The following is a 21,338-nucleotide window of genomic DNA, read 5'->3' on the forward strand; positions in this document are numbered from 1 at the left end:
AGGAATGCTACTAAGAAGTGACCGTGGATTATAAATCTGAGAGATCTATTGAGGTGTTTTCAAATTTTCTAGTACTGTATAATATAATTCTAGAATATAAATAACAATAACAGTTTCTAGAGGTTACTGCACTGGATTAAAAAACATTTAATATACTGGATTGGTGTTATCAATCACTGCACACCACTTACAAAAGGAGTTGATGTTATCCCCACTTTTTGCCCCTGGATCATTTGTGACCCTACCTAGACACAACAGCCCAGACAGCAGATCAGGCTCCAGCACCCACCCACACCAGAGCAGGGATTTATCACAGGTTCTTTTTACACAGCTCCAGCCTAAGATGGACAAGTTGGCAATCTCAGCATCTGCACTTTTTCTATCCAAAATCCATTTCACCGATGGGCGTTGAACTGCTCTGCAAGACAGATTGGATGTTTATTTCCTAAAATTGAATATACCGGGTAAGTTCAGGCAGAAGGACAGCAAAGAAAGGGAGGAGGGAAAGAACATCAATAATTTAGTGTTGTCTTTGTTAATTTAATAACTCACTGAGGTATTCTATTAAAGTGTCATGTACTAAAAGCACCTCTTCAGAAGGGATGCCAAATTCTCTTCAGTGTCAAGGAAGTTTAAGCCTCCAAAACAAACAGATACCTTAGTCTAAGAGCATTTAGCTACTTTGTATTCCTGCCTGCTAATGTCTCATGTGAATTGTTTTTAGTGGTAAAATTTTGTCTGTAATGTGCAAGCATTGCAGCACTTTGAAGTAATGAAACCCAATGGACCCTTCATCCTTATTCTGTTTATGTTATATAATTATAAACTCATTATTTTTATATAAAATGCTATTCTAATCTAGAAAAGGATGCTACAAGATACAGCAAATCAATCTGTCAACCTTGCAAACCAAACATAAATCTGTCAACCCCACGCTGATGACAATTGTTGTCTGGAATGGAAAAGAGATATGACTTATGATCATAAAGACCAAAATTCAAAAAATAAACTGAACATTAAGCTGAGCTGTTTTCCTGCCTCTTTTTCATCCTTGCTAGCAATAAAGACTCTGATACCTGAACTCTGCTAGGTTCCACCTGTGCAGCATCACTGTCTGCACTGTGCATGATCTCAGCACAACCACTGAGCCTCATTCCTCACATCCCAGTCCTGAGCATGGAACTGCTGCTTTAAAAGCCCTGATTCCTGCCCTCCCTCACACTGGCACTACTCCTTGAAACCCCATTACTATGTGTACTCAAATTCATTTTCTTAAAGTTAATTATTTTCATTTATGTTTCCCATGCTCCTTATAGTCATGTCCTGTGGTGTTTTGGCTAGATCAGTTAACAAAACTCTAAGGACTGTGTTTGGTCTCTTCTTTCCTCACCACAGTCACCTTAACATCACTGGGGTTTCTTATCAACTGTGCCAGAAGAATGACTGAGTCACCACCACAGCCATTCCTGTTGCAGGAAGATAATCTCTGTATGCTCTAGGTTTGTACTGCATTAAAAAAAGAAGAGGTAAAGAGCAGAATAAGCCCCCATGGCAGCACAACCGTCAGTGGTACAAGAGCTACCAGCACAAGGAAATCTATTTTCAAAGCAGCTGGAATCCCACATGAGAAATCTGTACTCATTCATGCAAGAAAACATTTTTGTTGTAAACTTTCAGGAAACTGAAAGCTGCTTGTGAGGAAGGAATGGTTTGTCTAGGAACAAATTATATGTGCAAGATGACAACACAGAAGTATGCAGCTAGAAGGGACAAGTGCAGCATTGCTGTAATCAACATAGATTGTTAATTTTTTTTTTGACACTAAGCTTTGTGAGACAAGACTGTATCCTGCTATAACTATATTGTGCTTACTCCCTTGAGCCAAGGTCATATTTTATCCTGCAATGTAACTTTTCTGTTTAAACCTGCTGACAAGTCTCAATAAGGAAAAGGATGCAGTCGACCAGTAAATTATTCCTTTACATTACAACTCTTTTTTATCTTAAAGCTTCTCTCTTGCAAGAACTTTAAGCAGTTTATTTTTATGATGTTTTATTTGTTCTGCAGAGTGCTGCTGCCGAGTGGTGTCTCCACTTCAGTTAATGCAGAGTAATCCTGTTATACAATACAAGCCTGTATTCTCCAGAGCTTCAAGGTAACAGCTTTTCTGTTCAGACTCCAGAAGATAGGATGTTTTCTCTGCTGCTCTTCATGCTTCCAACTGCTCTGACAATGATGGTATTTACAGCTGGGGGAAAATGCTTAATAAAATTACAAGGATCTGCTAGAGGAGGATTCAGGCAGCGATGTGCATCAGCTCGGTCTCTCTCTGACATGTGAGAGCCATCCTGAAGTAAGCCCTGGGTGAAGGCAAACTGCACATTTCCAGTCCCACCTGGCTTTCATGGCCAATCTTCATACTGAACATCTAATAATGGTTTTAGACAGCACGTGATTTGAGTGCAGGAAAGGACATGCACGATCAGAAAGAATTGCCTCACCTCTCACAGTTTAATTAATCACATCTCTATTTTCACACCGTGTCCCCAGGTCCCTTTGACAATACCAGAGGTGAAAGCTGCACTCAGTGCAAACACACAGCAGCACTGCAATGGTAAGATCAGTGATTTGCTGCCTGTGCCATGCACAACTGTGGCCTGAGGACTGTGGCACGAAGCAATTTGTAGTAAACAATGTGACTGGGACATTAACTAAAAAATTCTGTAGAGTTTTTAATCCCAGACAAAGAGAACTCATGGTGTGGTAAGGGCACAGGATGCACACAGGTGGCATTGCCTGCTAAAGGCTCTCTTTTAAACAGGTCCATCTAGCAGGGGGCCCAAGATTTGGAAGAAATATTAAAGCTATGGGGATGAAAGACAAAGCATTGCCTGCCTATAGGCAAAGCCAGCAGGTAGGAGAGATTTCAGGCACAGGAATATATCCCCAGTCTTTCCCAGATATGTTTCTCAGTCACAAATATCATTTGTCAACAACTGTCCTGTTCCCACTGTCCCATTGACAACAAAAGGGTCCAGTTTATATTCCAGCCATTTTTAAGGTCAGTTTATGTTTTCTGTGTTCTCAGCACAGTTTAGCACTCCAGCAGATTTCTGAACAAGCTCAGTCAGTCCCTGGAGAATGCTTACTTCAGTAGTTTCAAATCTTAAAAAAGTGTAACTTAAATTGACTTCCCAGCTGACACTGTGGTACCTTCCAAAGGGTCTTTTTCTCTGAGCTTGTTTCTGCCTGTAATCAGCATCCTGGCAGAAATCTTATCACTGTCAATCTGGATGGAAATATTAACTGGGGAAAAACACATCTATTTAGGCATCCTTAGTTTCATCAACTCTCTAGAGTTTAATTATGAATAATTTTAAAGTACAGGCAGAGATTTAGGCACAGTGTGAATAATACATACAGATAACAAAAGCAAAGACAGAATCAATAGTTGAATAAATGACAAGGGCCAGATGAAAATTTTCAGGGAACAGGAAATATTTACTAGGTCTTGTCCTTCAGTGATCAGTTCTGAATTAATTCATACTATCACTAAAAGTAGCATCATTTATTTAGAAAAAGTGGGTGGAAAGGTAAGTGTCATAAACCAGCATTTAACTGACAGCTCATCAGAACACTCTACTGAAGATGATAATGTGTTTTGGAAAAGGCTTTAGGAAGAAAAAAGGAATTTTAAAGTTGAATAAATATTTGTAGATATGATGCTATGCCCTCAAGAGTCTTGTTTACTTATTGAGACATATTTTTTCAGGAGAGAAAAGCCTATTAAATAAATATATCCCTGTTTTTCCATTATGCACAATATAATTTTACAGGAGAGGAATGCAGGTGCCAGTGGCCACCATTGCCCACTCCTGTCTTGTATAGAGATTCCAAACTGGATTAAAATAATGGCAGGAAGACTTGAGTTAACAAAGCACACTCACAGAACTGAGCTGTATTTTACAGGAGTGAAGACCATTGGAAGTGAACCTGGGAAAGTGGGAGGTGTCCCTGTGCATGGCAGGGTGGCAGCTGGATGAGCTTTAAGGTCTTTTCCAGCCCAATTCCATGGTCCTGTATTCCCAGCCCAATTCCATGGTCCTGTATTCCCAGCCCAATTCCATGGTCCTGTATTCCAGCCCACTGTAATGACTGAGTGAAGGATTTAAGAGAACAAGAGAATAGGAAAATACGGTGAATGCATTGCTAAGATTGCAGCATTATTCACTAAAAACCCAGCAAAGTGACACAAATCAGATGTGAAATTACATACTAGGTTTTAAAGCAAAGCTCCAGCAGAAAGTTTAAGGTCTGAGAAGACAGAATCATCTTCAGATCTTCCTCAAAGTCCCACTTCTGAAGCAACACCTCTTTCCATCCAACACCTTGATTTTCAGGGCACAAGCCAAGGTAAAGGCATCTGCCTTTGACTTCTTTGTTGTCTGCATTTGCCTTGTCACCATTTACCAACACAAATAAAATCTCTGTGAAACACCACTCTGCTCTCTGCACTGCCCTGGCTCATTTTAGCTCTTCACAAAATTATTGACCTTAAAAAACCATTTTTACTGGGTCAAAAAACAGAAAAGATGGACAAATATTTTCTTTCCAATGGTTTCTGATGATGCCAAAAAGAAACAACACCTACAGGATGGGCAACTTTCAATATTCAGTGTTCAGATTCAAAGATCTGATCACTGTTTTTTCTGGGCTATTTTTGTGCAAAGAAAAACAGATGAAAGCATAGTTGACAAACTCCTGGGTCAGAGATTTCTAGTCCTTTCTCACTCTGAATTAAGTGAGGCACACAGGAAGGCAGTTTGCAGAAAGAACTGATTCTGAAAAAGCTTTCATCAGCTGCACTGGGAAAAGACGTTTGAATATCAAAAAAAACCTTTTTCTCCATCCCCACAGCACCAGCTAACTCTCTATTTAAATCTTTAAAATAAAACATCCAAGGAATGGGAGGACATGCAGTTTGCAGGTAATGGTATTTGGAGTGTACATCTGAGATGGAGCAGATTAGTGAAGCATGAACCCACCAAGCATTCAAACTGAGATGGAGGAAAAATGAGTTTGCATATTTTATATTTCCAATATCTATGAAATACCAAGGAGGTAACACTGATCTCACAAGCACTGACAGGATTTTCTGTACAAGGAAAGTTCTCCTCACTTGTTTGTGCAGTGCAAGGTGCTGCTCTTCAAGTGCAGAACGTCACCTCTGGCACTGAGAAAAGTGATGTCACCACATCCCATTGTGATGAACCAACTCTGACCTTTTTATCTTTCATTACAAGCCTAAAAGGTACCAAACACCCACAAGCTCTCTCAAAGTTATGTTTTTAAACTGTGCATGTGGATTGTTTGAGAATTGTAGTTTCAGTCTGTTAATTGTCAACTGATGTGTTTGTTCTTTGGCGTACAAAAAATTAGTAATGAAGATTTACTCCAAGGTTTTCCACTTCAGGTTTCCCATTTGATGATTATGATTCTATAGATAAATAGTGAAAAAATACTGTTATGCCAGAAAATGCTATAAAAAAGACAAAAAATGTGTTTCTCCCAATCTTAAAGAGATAGTCAAGTTTTATTTGCCTATAAATGGAATTACCTCATAAAGTGTGAGAATCCATTTGTAGGTGTAAAAGCTGAAAGCAAAAAACTGTTCTAACAATCCCATATCTAGGAAAAAAGTGGGCAGAAAAATAATGGAACTAAGCAACTGATCTATTTCTATTTGGCAATAATTTCATAATTTTAATAAAGCAAAGATGCCATCAGTGTGTCAGACTTTGTTCAATATTACCAAAATAGAGATTATATTGCATCCATTTGAATGAACCAAATTCAGTCATCTGCCATTTGATCAATACTGTCAGGAGACTGGCCCAGTTCTAGCTCAGTGAAAACAGTGGATTTGTCTAAAAAAATTATTTTCCTTTTATTTTTCTCTGAGTAGCCAAGGAAAACCTAGTCTTTCTTTTTGTTCTATCCCATAAATTCAATTATAATCCTAAAGACTGTCTTATTAATAACATTCAGCTTCTTTAGCCAGACTTCCAAAACAAATTAAATTAATTCTTTTTACCACAAGACTTCTACATTGTCTCCTCTATCAGAAGAAATGTAATGCAGATCCAAAAAGCTGGCTGGATCCTAAGCTTCTCTCAAAGCTCCCAACACTGCAAAGAATTGTGTTCCTGCAGCTCCACTGAGTCCAGGAAAGACAGAAGAGCTTGCAAACTCATCTGCAAAATCCCTTCTCTTTCTTATCCCTGAAACTGTTCAGCATTTCCCAGCTCCAAATAGCAGACAAACATAATCCAGTCCCTCTAGGAGAAAAGTAAATCTTTACAATTTGCTCAGTTTAAGGAATCTTCAATATCAATGAGTATAATACTGAGATTTACCACATCATCAAGTTCCAAAGCAACAATTTCATTTCCAGCCATTTATTCCTTCTCAAAGTTCTAGTACAGCAAATGCTACGTAATCTTTTTAGACTTAAATTTCAACTCTTTTAAAGTCTGAAGAACTGTTTTACCACTAATTACCATTATATCTGTGTGGCAAATTGATTTTTAAATCTTAATTTAGTCACAGATGGGGATATACGAAAAATGGTTGCAAGAAAACACATTTGTGCTCATTGTGGTCACAGGAAGCTCTACCAATGGATGTAAAATTACAAAGTTGAGACATTTTTGCCCATTATTATATTTACTTCAGACTTTAAGGACTGATAAAACCACAGACATTCCTTCATATGTGCAGTCATTGGATCATTTTGTTCCAAACTCTTTTCAGTTCTCAATGCTGGAATATTTCAGCTGCTTCTGTTCACCCTCCTGACCCTTCTGGGCTGCCAAGGTCTCATTTTTGAGTGCTCTAATTTCTGTTTGTCGAACACTTACATTTTCATCCCTTTTTGATGAAAGACAACTTTAGTTCAGGCTGTACAGAGAACAGAGAAAAAAAGAAAATCCACTAAAGGAGGAAAGAAGAGTCAAAGCCTGGGTAGCAGGTGAAAAGGGCATAATCAGCTCCATAAGAAGGGAACTAACAGAGCCTCAGCTCAGCTCCAGGCTGAGCTCCCAGGGGAACACTCAAATGGCTAAAAAGGGTTGGAGCTTTTCTCACACTGGATGCATTACTGGGCTCTCCCTTCCATGCAGCTTCACACTATCATCAAAACTTTTTAGGATTCAGGACAGCTTCCAAAGGCACTCTGAAGGTCAGGAGTGGGCAGAGTCAGGGACAGGAAAGTGTGGGACTAAGGGAGGTGACAGACAGCAGGAGAGGAAGTGGGAAATTGAAGGCTTTGAAAATTATCATTTCATCTCAATGTTCTCTTGATTGTAAAATCATGCATTTTTTAAGTTTGAAAAACAAATCAATCTACTTAAGTTTCCAGTTTGAAGTTTTGGAGATAAAACAGTTTCTCCTTATTTACCTTTCTGAGTAAGAGCCACATTAAAGGGGAATGAAGTAGGGAGACAAGGGAGCTTATTATCACTCTTTTACCCTTCTGCTCAATACATGTTTCCATTCTATGCTTAATTTGTAATTCAGTACACTGCTTACTACCACTTGTACTGATCTTTTCAATTATTTAAAAAAGTAATTAGATAGATTATAATGTCTGGATGGAATGTTGTGCTTTTCAGTGCTGCTTTATTCCCTACGTACCCATAGCTGCAAGTTCAAGTTAAAAGCTATTTTAGTATTATCTGCTGGAGAACACCACATCATTAACTCATTTCTCACAGTTTATCAAGCTGTCAACATGTGGACATGATTTTGGTCATTCACAGCCTTGACTGAATGTCAGTGAATGACAGGAAGTGAGACACATTCTAATTCTCTGCTTCTCAAGCCAGTGAGCCATCAAACATCTTTCATGGCCCCTCCACTCTCCCTAACTAAATTCTACTAAGGTAATACTTCTGCTGCTTAATTAATTCATTTTCCTATCATTTCCCACTGTAGTGTACCACTCTTGCTTTATTCCACCATCTGAATATTTCAATTTTACATATTTTGCTTCCCTACTGAGTTGCTTCTATAATTTCCCCATCTCTTTTGCTATACATTGCTTTCATGTTTCCTCCTGCTTCCCCAGATCTGTCTTTTGAATCATTTCAGTCCCCTCTGCACATGTTCCACTTTTATACTGTGGGGTACTCCCCTTGCTCTCTTCATTCCAGGAGATCACGGACTGACCTCGGGCACAAGCAGCAAAACCAGCAGGAGAAAAGTCAGTATTCAATGTGGCACAGATAAGTGAGAGGCTCTGTGGCACACCTGGGGGAGAGGCTCTCACTAAAGGACCGTGGCCAGCAGTGCCATCACTTTGCCATCACACGCAGCAGCTCTCACATGGCTGATGATAACTCACATTGTTGGACAGGTTCAGAACAGAGCAGGCTCTGTTTACCTCAGAGCCATCAGCTGCCCCTGACCAGAGCTGGGAGCTCAGAGCCATTAGAGGCAATAAAATCATAAACCCCACAAAAACTGGCCACAAATAAATAGCAGGCACAGCAACCGGTCCCTGAAGAGGAAACTGGTGACAGCTCCCCGTGCTGCCATTTGCTTTCAAAGTCACAAAAACCCTTTTGAACCTCTTGTATTCCCCTGACTAATGCCATCATTATTTCAACACTGGCTGTTCAGAGTGGAACAGGTGCTATCTTGTCAAACGAGCCTCTCAGCTTTCATCATCCCCGAGTTCTTCATTGTGTATTGTTCAGCTGACAAGGTTTAGGGTTGCCTGGATACCAGGTCATGCTGATATAACTGCTAGTGATCTCTGCATAACCAAACTTTGTTGGTGAGATGCAGGCAAAGGGAGGAACGGTGTGGAAAGGAATTGTTTTATTTCCATGTCATCCTCCCTGCAAAAAGAAGTTCCATGAGTTTATCTCAGAGGGCCGTGCAGAGAGGGCTGGTGGAAAGCTTCCAGCACCTGATTAAAATTACTCACTCCATAATAAGCCAGCATTTCTAGTCTCATTTCTAAAAGCTTTTCTCCCTCACTACTTACAACAGCCTGCTAGATTCCTAAATAGAAGGGAGAGATTAATCTGTGCTAAATTACTTGATGCGGGTTTAAAATTATCCTGGCAGAAAAGTAGAACAAAGTTTGCCCGTGGAAGCAAAGAATGGAGCATCCACCCCCCTCCTCCAGTTCAGAATACAGTGATGAAAATACCCCTGGAGCTGCAGCACCATCCAAGTTACAGAAATATTTAAAATCAGTTGAATCAGATTTTTGTTCTGAATCTTCTTTCTCACTCTCTCTCTCTCTGGACAGATGGCTCTCAGAAATAAATGTTTTTCAGCCACATGCTTGCCTAAACTTAACCAGGAAATTTTGCTCTAAACATGATGCTTGTAGAAAGATTGTTATAGGAGAGGGTTTGTTTTATGTAAACTGGTTTTTTGGTTTTCATAGCAGTGAAGATTTTTTTACAAGACATCAATTTCCACTGAGATGCTGGAGGTTCATAGTTTTCTTGTCTTGGGACAAGAAAGTTTTACACAGTATTGCTTTAGACAGAAAAGAGCCCAACCTCACCTGCAATTTCCTGCACAAAATCTATGACAGAATTCCTTAAAACAACTGAATTTTATAAAATGTTTCAGACTTTGAAGACACAAGCTGTAAAACTCCAAACTTCTGAAGCCATAAACAAAGTAGAAAATCAATCTTCATCAATGGCACTTTTTCTCCTGTAGCCAAATAAAAAGGATTTGCCTAAATAATACACTTTGGCAGCTTGCTCAGGCATATAAATTGAAATATTGAAGTTGATTGAAATGCTCCTCAAGCCTTTAATGTTTTAAGCTAATGTTATATGAAAGCCATCATCTATCACATGCAAGTTTGGAACCAGGCAGGCTTAGCCAAGTAACAAGTTTTTTTTGGATGATGTCCTGATGATTTGGGGCAAATAAGGTTCAAAGAAGTAATGGAAACCACTTTCTGTTAAATGGAGACAAAGATGTCCAGCCATGCACATAGTTCATCTAGTCTGCTAATTAATAGGATTTTTCTCAACACCTTCAAGACAGTCATTACTAAACACAGCAATTAAAAATTATGGAGAAATGTTCTTGATCACCACTGGTGAAAAAAAAGAGATGTTAAATGGGTTGTTTTAATTTTCAACCAAGAAAACAAAACTTCATCCAGGCCCTGGGTACCATAAAAAAAATAAAATTAAAACAGATACAAGGAGCAGGCCTGTAGGACAGGGGAGGGAGAAAGTGAAGGGACAGAAAAGAAGAAAGAGAGCTGATGTGGTGGAAAGGACAAAAACTGAAGCTGAAACTGAAGTGATACAACAAATAAGGCCAAAAATATGTGATTTAACATTATTTAATAGAAAGAAATCAAAAGGAAATTGATGGGTTATTTTACAAATCTCAAACCATATTGGATCGATAGCTTGTTTAAAAGGCAACAACTTTGTTTTTACAGCTTCAACAAAAACTTGAATTGCTGACATTCAGAAAGAGAAGCCAAAACAGAGACATTTGAGTCAGAGTTCTCACGTGAGAGTATCCCAAATCTGATGGAAGGAGTTTGTTTGACCTCCTCCTCCTATCACTGCTCTACAGCTGGAAAACCAAAAGCCTGCACAGGGAAAATGGTGAGGATGCAAATTTACAGTGCAGCAGAACATATTTGCAGAACTGAAATTAAATGGGAGGAAAAAAGATTTGAGAAAATGTACACATCAAGTGACTTCCTACGCAAAGCCTTCCAAATTTTTTGAAAATGAACCCGTGGCTCCAAAGTAGAGCCAGAAAATTCCCCCAGCCCCTGATGGGCAATGGCAATAGGCATGCAACTTGCAACACTTTTTAACATGTATTTTTAATTTAATCCATTAGAACCACAAAGGAATAATGTATTAAAGTGATAAGTCTGTACATTCAGTAAATAAATATCAAAGTGAGACTCATGAAAGCTTTACCAAAAAAAAAATCCAGTCAGAAAAGAGAAAAAAAAAAAGAAATGAAAATTAAAGCCCTTGAAGGAATACATCACAGAAAAAAATAAATTGATCTACTAAATTAATTAAGTAAATTGATTGTAAAAATTTACTACCCTATGCAGTATAGAATAAATCTCAGGGGAGGTAAGTTAGCAGAGTCAATTTGAGCCTTTCAACCATGAGAAACTTGTAAAGCACCTCATAAACCCTCTCAATAATACCATAGAAGAAAAATAGAAACTTTCTATACATGCTGAATACCTCAAGCAATAATCTAGAAAGTACCATCCTGCACTGCTTTTGCTACATGTTCCGAGCTTGTCCATTTTTATTAGATCCAAAATAATGAAATACATGGTTCCTCCAAAGCACATTTGTTTAATTATCCTCTCAGGATATGAAAATTTTGAAATAAAAAGGATCTGCTTGTTCTCCTTCTTTCAGTTGACTTGTTGAGCCTTTTGTTCATTAGATATAAATAAAACAATAATTTCAGAACTCAGCAGTTCTGGGAGGCGAGTGCCTTTCTAAATTTTCTACCCCGACAGAAGAACTGCCTATGAATAACAACCAATCCCTCTCAATCAGAGAGCCATGAATCACAGAATCAGCTATTTCTAGAGCAATCACAGGAGATCATCTGGATAAATCCTCCAGTTTAGGGCCTGACAGCAAGACCTGGGTTATCACAAGGAGAAATTTGTCTTGTACTTAAAAAAATTACCTGTAAAGGCCTTGTCAAAAGCTCTTCCCACAGCAAGGTATCAGTAGCCACTATTTCTGTTGCTTACAAAAACTTGCCTAACTCAAATCTCCCCTATAATAAATTATGCTCATTTATTTTCGTGTTCTATCTCCTTTCCCCACCAGCTATACAGAAGAACTCAACATCATCCACTTAATAATCTAACATGTGCTAGAAAATGTTATCATGTTCCTTCCTAATCTTCTCAAACTAAACAAATCCCATTCCTTCATCTTTTCATCATTTGCCAGTTCTTCTGGGAGAATTGCTCGCTCCACACTGACAGTGTCTCACAGCTTTGAGGAGATTTGATCTTTTTCCAGTTAACCCAGCAACAGACACAAAGAAACAATTTCTAAATTCATAAAGAACCAGTTGTGATCATGAAAAGCACTTCAGTCAATGCTTCTAACTGATATGCTAATTAACAGAGATAACCAGTCTTAATCAAACTAATTACATTGCAGATTAAAGGTATTTGGAATTTAACACAGATTCCCCTACGTATCTACATTACATTATGGTGACCTGAAGCAGCAACCTGGAATAAATACTTTAATATGTTTCTTTAAAGAATTCTTAACACATCATTTAACTGCAGAACATAAAAGACAAGACTGAATAAGCCATAATGGTTGTTATTATTTCTGTTCTTGTTTAAACTGGGGAAGGGGTGTGAAAAACCAACCCTGTCAGCTCTGCTAAAGATGAAGACACTTCTTGGGACCTCTGGCTTGAATTTCAGTTTGTTGCTGTTGTGAATGTCAGGCCAGTCCCAGGGCTCAGAGACACAGAGGTGACACTGGGACACAGAGCCTGGCGTGCTGGGACACCACGGGCACCACCTGCCACCGTGGCACTCCCGTTCTCCTGCAGGATCCATGACAGACCACGGGATCACTTCCACGAGGATGGGGTGTGTGTCCCAGAAGAGAGGACCCAGCCCCATCCCTGCAGGGTGACAGCTCCCCCAGGGATGCTCCGTGCCTTTCCCACCCCGGAGCGTTCCGTGTCCCTGGAACAGCACCAGCAAAGGCGGTGGGGTGGGAGCACCAGGGGTTGTGTTTGGGTCAGGGCTGTGTCCCTGAGCTCCTCGGCTCCCACTGCCACCCACAGGGTTTCAGTGGCATCCAGCCCCTCCTGCTCACACAGCCTCAGACAGATCCCAACTGCCCTGTGTAATTCTTCATAGGAGAGCAGGTCCCACAGGGTGATCCTGAACTGCAGAGTGCATGAGACCACTGTCTGTGCTCCCAGAGGTGTTTTATTTATCAGCTTTGTTGTGACATTCTCACTGCTCCTCTTAGATTGCAACCTGTTTGCTCTCCCCATTTCTGATACTGAATGGCATCCTCCTTTTTGACCTTCTGTGCCAGAGTTTTATATGAGGCCACCTGACAACAGTTTGAGGTGCAGAATGATAAAATGATAGCCTATAAAATATTGTCTGTACCCATTATTTCCTTCTGCATTATGTTTAGCTTGCTTTTGCATCCTCACAAATGCCATGGCAGGACCACAGTGTCATCAATGCCAAGAGGTTTCCATGGTATAGAAAAGTAAGAATATTAAACTGTTAAATATCTGTAGAAGCTGGAAGGAAAACAATGGAGTAATTTTATTTTAATTGCTGCCTGCACATTGTCTTGTAAGGTCAATTTGAGATGCATTTATTTAAACTAATTAACCAATGTGCTTGTAAACATGGTATTTGTTCTTCTTCTGTAGAGAATAAGAGCTGAGAGTGATAAGACAAGTACAACTTTTCTGTACTACATGAATTAATAAACACACATGGACATGCATGGAAGAAAAACTACAGGCAAAAGGAGTGGTGGAAGGATCCTCTCTGTATATTACCATTACAGCAGTAAATGAGGTAAAAACATTGAACAATTCTCATTATTCCTGATACAATCCTGGTATCAGCCATGAAATGAGAAAAAAAAGTTGATTTCAGATGGAGCTGAATAATGCAGCCATTGACATGGTCACCTTTAACCTAGACTAGGAGAGCAAGTTTGGTATTCTGAGGCCAGATCAGAAGTTATATTTTACACAGTGTAAATTGTGCCCACGTACATTCCCTGAAGTCCTTAGGTCTCTCTCACCCTCTCCCTTGTGAGATGTTCAACAACATGAAATGGTTGTAACACAGAACATGCCCATGTGAAGAGGCAAATTAAATGCCTGATTAAAGAAGTTAGTACCCTCACTGTTTGTTCTCGTTCTCTTCTTTAATTAGGTTCTTAATTGCTCTCTTGTTTGAGCAGCTTGGTAACAGAACACATCTGCACCAGCTGTAACAGGAACTTTTACTTGTATGGATACTTGCAGACATTGAGATTTAGGTTTCTTGAACTGGTTTGGATTGACTTTCCCCCGAGATGTGAATCCCTTGCCTAAATCCAGGCAGCTGGCACCATGAGAGGTGATTGGGATGATGGTGATGGTTGGGCACACGACACAAGGCACAGTGCAGAGCTCCTGGAGCTGCAGCTGGGGGAGGTGGGACAGTGTGGAGTGTCTAAAACAGCAGCAGACCATGGCCTGAGTCACTGACAGCATCCACAACAACCAGAGAATCTGGAGATTATTCCAAAAGACACAAAGTGGGGAAGATCTGGTGGCTGCTTGGATGATGCTCTTGTAGGTCAGGCAGATCACCCAGGCTCTCAACCACCAGTGCAGCCAGTCTGAGTGTAGCAATGCCCAGAAAGGATTGCACTGAGAGCAGGGAGTGGCAGCAGACTGCCATAACTTCTAATTTTTATCCTTTAATTCAGTTTTTCCTGTAAATACATTCTAGATATGCTTGCTGGGTTCTTACAGCGAGTAGCAGGATTAATCCAACCCCTATTTCCATGTAAATATTCTTTTAACAGGCAGGTGAATTTTTGAAGTATATCTCAAAGCATCAATTGAATTTTTCTGCCAGCACAGAGAATGTTTTTATTCTGTCCTTTTACATGCTTAAAAAGGCATCTAGCTTGAACATTCCTGGGAGCCAAGTAATCTGTTCAGAGCTACTTTCTAACTAAAGTAAGAATTTACTGCCACTTTTTCTTGCTGATCTTGATACATCAAAATGAGAACTGAGTTTCTAAGAGAAAGCTGAAACACAAGAAGTAACCCAGGGTTAAAGTGCAGCTGAACACCCACAGGCAGCAAGAAGAAGGTGCAAACTATCCCATGGTAGAGACACTACTGTAATCAGGAATTTCTTAGATCACACCAAGCTATGGAGAATGAACCTCAGTTCTAAGTGCCCCTAACCCTGTTGTGTGTTTTGTCAGTGCAGTCAGTGCTTGCTGTCTCCGGTTTAATGGGAATCTGGGAAGGACACTGAAGCTGTCCTGATCTGCCTTCCTCTGAGAAATCCTGTTCACTTAGAAAAATTAGTCTAAAAGTCAGATGTAAACTTCAGTGTAACAAACATTTCCTAAAAGCAACAAATGAGGACATTCCTATTTTAAGAGATAATGATTACTCTGGCCACCTGTCCTTTCTGCATTCCAGTCCTGAGTATTGGAGGAGCAGGAAGAGTAAAGAGGGGATTTCCTTGGACACTTTGGACACCAATCCATCACTTCAGTAAATTTAGCTCTTGCTGACTCTGTTATTGATGACTGCATGTAACTATTATAATAAACTAAATACTACAGTGAGCTAACCACTATAATACATTAACTACTGTAATATATTTAGTATATTTAGTAATATTTAGTAAACTACAGGAACTCTGCAAACACTGGATTTTTCCTATTAACCTGATTAATAAAGGGTTCAATACAGAAAATCCCTACACTCCTCAACTTTTTAACCAAGTTAAAAGCATTCAACAGCTTGTAGTAGTAGCCAACAATGAGCTGCCACCAGATAAGGGTTTGTAAGTGCTCTACAATTGCTTCGAGCTAGGAAGCATTAACCTTAAACTGGACTGGAACTGAAGTATCAAAAAAAAAAAAAAACCAAAAGGGAAAACCAAAATGCTCCTACAAGATGCAGTAGCTTGCAAAGAAATCTGCTGATAAACACAGGCTCATCAACAGCCTCATCAAATGCCACTCTACTGAAAAACTAATTTTGATTTTTTTTTTTCCTTATTCTGAATGACAATGAGTTTGTGATGAAAAACTTACCATCCTTTCCCATAGGTTATGAATGTCATAGAAGGAAAACTAATGCAAAAAATCTGCTTTAATTACTGCATCTGATCATGGTTAATTTAACCAGTTTTAAAAGTAAAAAAAAAAAAGGAATCTAAGAAGTGTCTGTGTTTTTTCACATCAACAAAAACACACAAGTTCTACTGCCATCTTACCAGCAGTGACTTATGAAGAACACCTGTACTGAATCTCTCCAAGAGTGGCATTTTACACATTTCTGGCCACAACACTGGTGGCAGCATTTGCCCAGTTGCACTTCTCGCCTCTGTGAGTTGGTTATGCCCAACATGAAATGAAAGGCAGAAATGGATGACTGATATAATTTACCACTGTGTTTTGGGGGGCTGTTTGGTAGGAGCTCTATTCTGGATCAGCTTCCTCTTCTCAGAAAGCCCCTCCCTTGTGAGCAGCCCTCAGCACCTGCTCAGGGTGCAGCCCTACGTCAGATCAGCCACTTTCCTGCCAGATTTCACTGCAATAATAACCCAGAACAGCTTACCTTCACTACCTGATTCACACTTATCCTCATTCTCCTTAAAATCCACATCTGGGCTCCTTAACCTGCCTGCAATCCTTCCAGCCCACCCCTTCTCCTTCTGAGCCTCTTATAATACACACTTACAAAAATCTCTTAGTACTGATATTTTACCTTCATGATTTTTTATTTACATCAGCTAAAGACACAGTGTTCAAGTGATATTTATATTCCTGTGATTTCTATCATCTCATTGTAGCAGATGACAAGTTGATTGCAAGATGTGAAATTCATCTACATAAAACCCTTTGTGAAGATGCACAGGAAGGTGAATCTCAGTAACAAAGTAAATTAAAACATACTGCATTTGAGCACAATGAGTGAACATGTCAGAAAATGCAAAGGAAAAAGCAGACCTGTCATGGTGACAGCTGTAAGATTCAAAGGTGCTGCTTTTCATTCCATCACTTTCACCATCAGAAGCTAGTACCATAGAATCACAGAGTCATTTAGGCTGGAAAACCCTCTAAGATCACCAAGCCCAACCCATTAATCCAGCACTGCCAAGGCCTGAACTGAACCCTGTCCACACGTGCCACATATGCATGTCTTAAATCCCTCCAGGGATGGGGATTTCACTGCCTGGCAACATTTTTTGGTGATTAAATTGTTCCTAATATTCAATTAAACCTCCCTTGGTGCAACTTGAGACCATTTCCTCTTGTCCTATTCCTTGTTCCGAGGGAGCAGAGCCCAACATCCCCCTGGCTGCACCCTCCTGCCAGAAGGTTTCCCCTGAGCCTCCTTTTCTCCAGGCTGAGCCCCCCAGCTCCCTCAGCTGCTCCTGGTGCTCCAGACCCTTTCCCAGCTCTGTTCCCCTCCCTGGACATGCTCCAGTCCCTCAATGTCCTTCCTGAGTGAGGGGTGCTGACACCTTGACACCTCTCATGTCTCTGCTGCCCATGGGGTTCTGTCCTCACCTGCCCCAAGACAGAGACCCAAGGAGCCCCTTGAGCCTCCCTCAAACTCTGCTGCCACCAGGCTCATCTCCAGGGAGTCTGGTTTCATCCCTTTCCTGCTTCAAATCCAGTGCAATGCAAGGGAAGAAATTCCCCAAATAGGAAGTGCTTTGAGGAGCAGGGAGATTGTGCCAAACTGACCTCTAAAGTTACAGAAATTGGCTGCCTCCATTTCAATTATGGCTTATGTGCACCTTGTAACACCCCGTGAAATCATTTACGTGTTGGCCTGTTTCACAACTCAATATATTTGAGCCCATTAAAGAGGGATTCTGTTTTCCAAACACATGAAATAGTGTTCATAAATATACCCATTAGAAAACCAGAAGCAACCTGTTTAGCTGGGAACAGCCTTCCAGAAATGCTGATCCAGCCACCAATATTTTTCTCATCTTTATTGATACACTTATTATTTACACCCATCTATGATGCTGGGTTTTGTAATTGCTGGTGGCTGCAATTCCCCAACATTAATCTTTCTCAAATTATGTGGAGTTACTGTGTTTATTTTAATCCACCTCTGGTTATGCAGATCTCAAAAATGTCATTTCATGCATGGCCATATTTGCACTGTCATCCTGATCCTTCTGTGTTTACAGTTCCATTTTCAATGGGACAGTTCACAAATCTCTCAGCATACAGATAGGTGATCACAAGTGTCAAATTACTGCAGTTTAGAGAGTCTCCATGAGTCACCTGAGCCATGACAGCTGACTCTGTGTATCCTCTTAATCTGCTCAATTTACTGAGCAAATCATATAAACTGATTTATCTTCAAGGTTGTCACCAAAGGCTTATAATTATGTATAACAAAAATAATTTAAGCTACACATTATAGTTTGCAACCGGAGTGAGGAAAGAACAAATGCATCATTACTAAATCTCACAACACCCTTTAGTTTTGAATTTAGATTTCTAACAAGACCATCTTCCTCATAGAGTTGTGGCTTTGTTCTCCCCTAGAAGGGAAGTGTGGTCACAGTTGTGGGTTCAGAACTGCTAATATTAAGGTGAAAGCTCTCCAATAACTCCTCCAAAGCCAGAGAGCACTGAAGCAGGAGTGCTGCTGGTTCTGGGACGGGGGCAAAGCGAGGAGCAGAGCTCTGGGCACTGCTGGCCCTGCCTGGGAGCCAGCAAGAGATCCAAGTCAAGGAGGTCATGGAACAGGACACGCCAAAGGCTGCAAAGAAGCCACTGGAAGTCAGCAGTCCTTGATTATGTCATAGTTAAACCATCTGCAGTGTGAAGTGAGGTTCAGCCAACAGCTCTTGAGAGGGGTTTCTTGAGGTCTGCCCTGCACCTCTGGCTGCACAAATTATCTGGAGCCTTTCACTGAGAGGTCTCTGTGCCTGGCTCACAGGGAGCTCAGGGACAGGAGGAGGGAAGAGAAGCTTCAGGAAAGACAGGGACTGGGTTTTTTGCTTTAACACAAAAGCTCACATTCTGGAGACCAAGCTGATAAGTGCAGCCCAGAGCCCACAGCTGCTCTCTGCTTTGGACCAACTCAGTGCACACTTTGAAAGATCCAAACTCCTGGATGGAAAGCACTTCTGGGGAAACTGGGTGCCTGACAGGAAGGCTGGAACATCACTGCTTAGGTAGCACTGTGATGACAAATCTTACAAAGATACTCTGTTCCTCTTCTGACTTAGCTGGGGGGAAAAAAGCAGCTCAGGAAACCAAAAAATCTGTAGAAAGGTTGGTGGCAAAACAAAAATAGACCAGGGAACTCCCAGGCAAGCTGAGCCTTTGTCACTTCTCCTGGGCTGGTTACTTCAAATATGATCTAAACCATGGGAAAGCCTCCTGAAGAAAAGCCAATTTATGGATCGTGGCTTTGAAATGGGCAGGGGAAGATAGGACTGCAGAAATTATGGATGGAAAGATGAAGAGAAAAAAATGTGGAAGGTAGAGGAAAACTGAGATGTAAGAATCAATAAGGAAGAAGTAAATATTTATATAATAAGGCTGAAAAAAGGTGGTGACTACTAAAAATATAATTATCAGCACTGGAAATTAATCCTAGTATTTTTTGCTGCACTTTTCAATATTTTCCACTTTAAGTCTCTAGCACATGATCTTTCATTCTAATTCTGGGCTCTTCTCCTTAAAAGCCAATGAAGCCTTGCAAACATACTTTCATCTTTTTAACTGGATGAGGAATACATCTCCGATGTTTCTTAAGTGGTTGCTTGCTTTCAGTTCTTGATTCCTTTACTCCTGTGACACTCTCCTTGAAGGACTTTTCTGTATTTGAAGGCACTGAATGACAATTAATTTAGTGCACTTATCACATTTGCACTGGCTAGATACTCTCCAGATTCCTGAGCAGGGATAATTCTGCTCTCAACAAAGGCAGATCCAGTATTTTTGGTGCGACAGTAAGATGTTATTTAATAAGTGAAAGTTCTTCCCAGGAGATTAAAATGAAAACCATGAAGAATTGGTTGAGGTGGCACATGGCTACAAAATTTTATTTGAAGTTCTGTTTTCCCTCAGCACTATAATTCTGTATGACAATTTGAGCATGAATCTGACTATAATGCAAACACTTATAATGATTCAAGTATTTAGATGAAAAGTCTTCCTAATTTAACAGACATTTTTGACATGAAGAGAAGGCGTAGAAATCTACAGTTGGTATTTAAGGGGAAAAATGTGAATATATCTCAAAATCTTCATTTCCTGGTCACCTCACTGTTGAACTATTCACATTTTCAATGGCTATTTGGACAAATTAAAGCCACATTTTCTGTTACAGTTTTAAATACTGACCTTATACTTTCTGCCACTGTAAAACAAAGTCTAATGCGATTTGCTGTGTTTCCTGTTTAGTGATTCTGATTATACATTAGATCTGTGCACAGGAACAAACAGCAGTCAGATAAAATCAATGCAGCAACAAGATTCCTGTTCAAATGAAAAGCATCTCAACTCTGCTTTGCCATGCAAACAATCACTGAGTGGTACTTTTTCTCAATGTCTACTTATGATGCAAGAGAAAATGGGAAAATCGATGCCCTTCAACAGAGGAAGCATCGGTGTCTCTGCAACCACAGCAAACGACCCATTTCTGTTCCTTATCACAGCCATGACACTCTTGTAGAGCTTAAAAAACACATTCCCAGCAATGTCAGTCAGCAGAGGAAAGCTCTTTAGTGATCCTTCACTGGGAAAGAGGTTATAAAGCTTTTCACAAATGGTTCTTGTGTTCCACGCACCGACCGAGAAAAATCTCCCGGGATATTGATTGGTTTATTCTATCAGAAAGCAAAAAAGTAAAAGTATATAAATATAAAATCCCCTGATAACAGCAAAATTCACTGGAAATTGTACTTTTGGAAAAAAACCCTGTGATTTCTTTCATTTGATCATACAATTAATCTTTTATTCTAATAAAAGAATAATTTTACCCAGATCAATCAAAGAGACTCACAAGATATTAGAGACTTGGAGAAGGCTAGAAGTAAAGTTGTTCAAGATATTTCATTCTAAACAAATTTATCAAAAAAATCTTGCAGTGGGGCTTAACAGAAGCTACACAATGTACACATTTGCCACTGATGGTAATTATATCCTGCTGTACATCTTACTGATCTTGACTACATTTGTAAATGAATGGTGTAAGCCAATCCATTTATCTCTGAAGTCATTAACCACTTAAGACTCTTCAGAAAGCTACTGAGAGAGGGTTGCTAAGATTAAAAATAGAATGGTTTCATGTAATTTTCAACGTCAGTATTGAGAATAAAAACACTGAATGAAGGGTTAATTTGCACAAGGAAAGAAAGCCAAATAAAAGATGACACTTGGGCTATGAGACCATCTTCAGGCTGTGGAAAAAAAAATTGAATATATTTTCTCATAGCCCTAAGAAGAGCTTACAGCTGAAATGTCTTCTCTAATCTTATTGTCTAT

At 39.9% G+C, this 21,338-nt stretch overlaps 1 protein-coding gene across 10 annotated transcripts in view; it reads right to left on the reverse strand.

Annotated features, from left to right (window-relative positions):
* Positions 1-21,338, reverse strand: part of SDK1 (sidekick cell adhesion molecule 1) — a 378,688-nt gene that overhangs the window by 220,893 nt on the left and 136,457 nt on the right. The window contains exon 1 of one of the 10 annotated variants that reach the window (XM_085592161.1): positions 1-21,338. This exon is cut by the window's left edge and continues 12,217 nt beyond it; it is cut by the window's right edge and continues 15,324 nt beyond it. The exons of the other annotated variants lie outside the window; for them this stretch is intronic. The gene's annotated coding sequence lies outside the window, so the exon portion shown is untranslated. 10 annotated transcript variants of the gene reach the window in all.

The sequence above is a fragment of the Lonchura striata genome, chromosome 14, assembly GCF_050655825.1.
Source record: "Lonchura striata isolate lonStrDom1 chromosome 14, ASM5065582v1, whole genome shotgun sequence".
In the NCBI taxonomy this organism is placed as follows: Eukaryota; Metazoa; Chordata; class Aves; order Passeriformes; family Estrildidae; genus Lonchura; species Lonchura striata.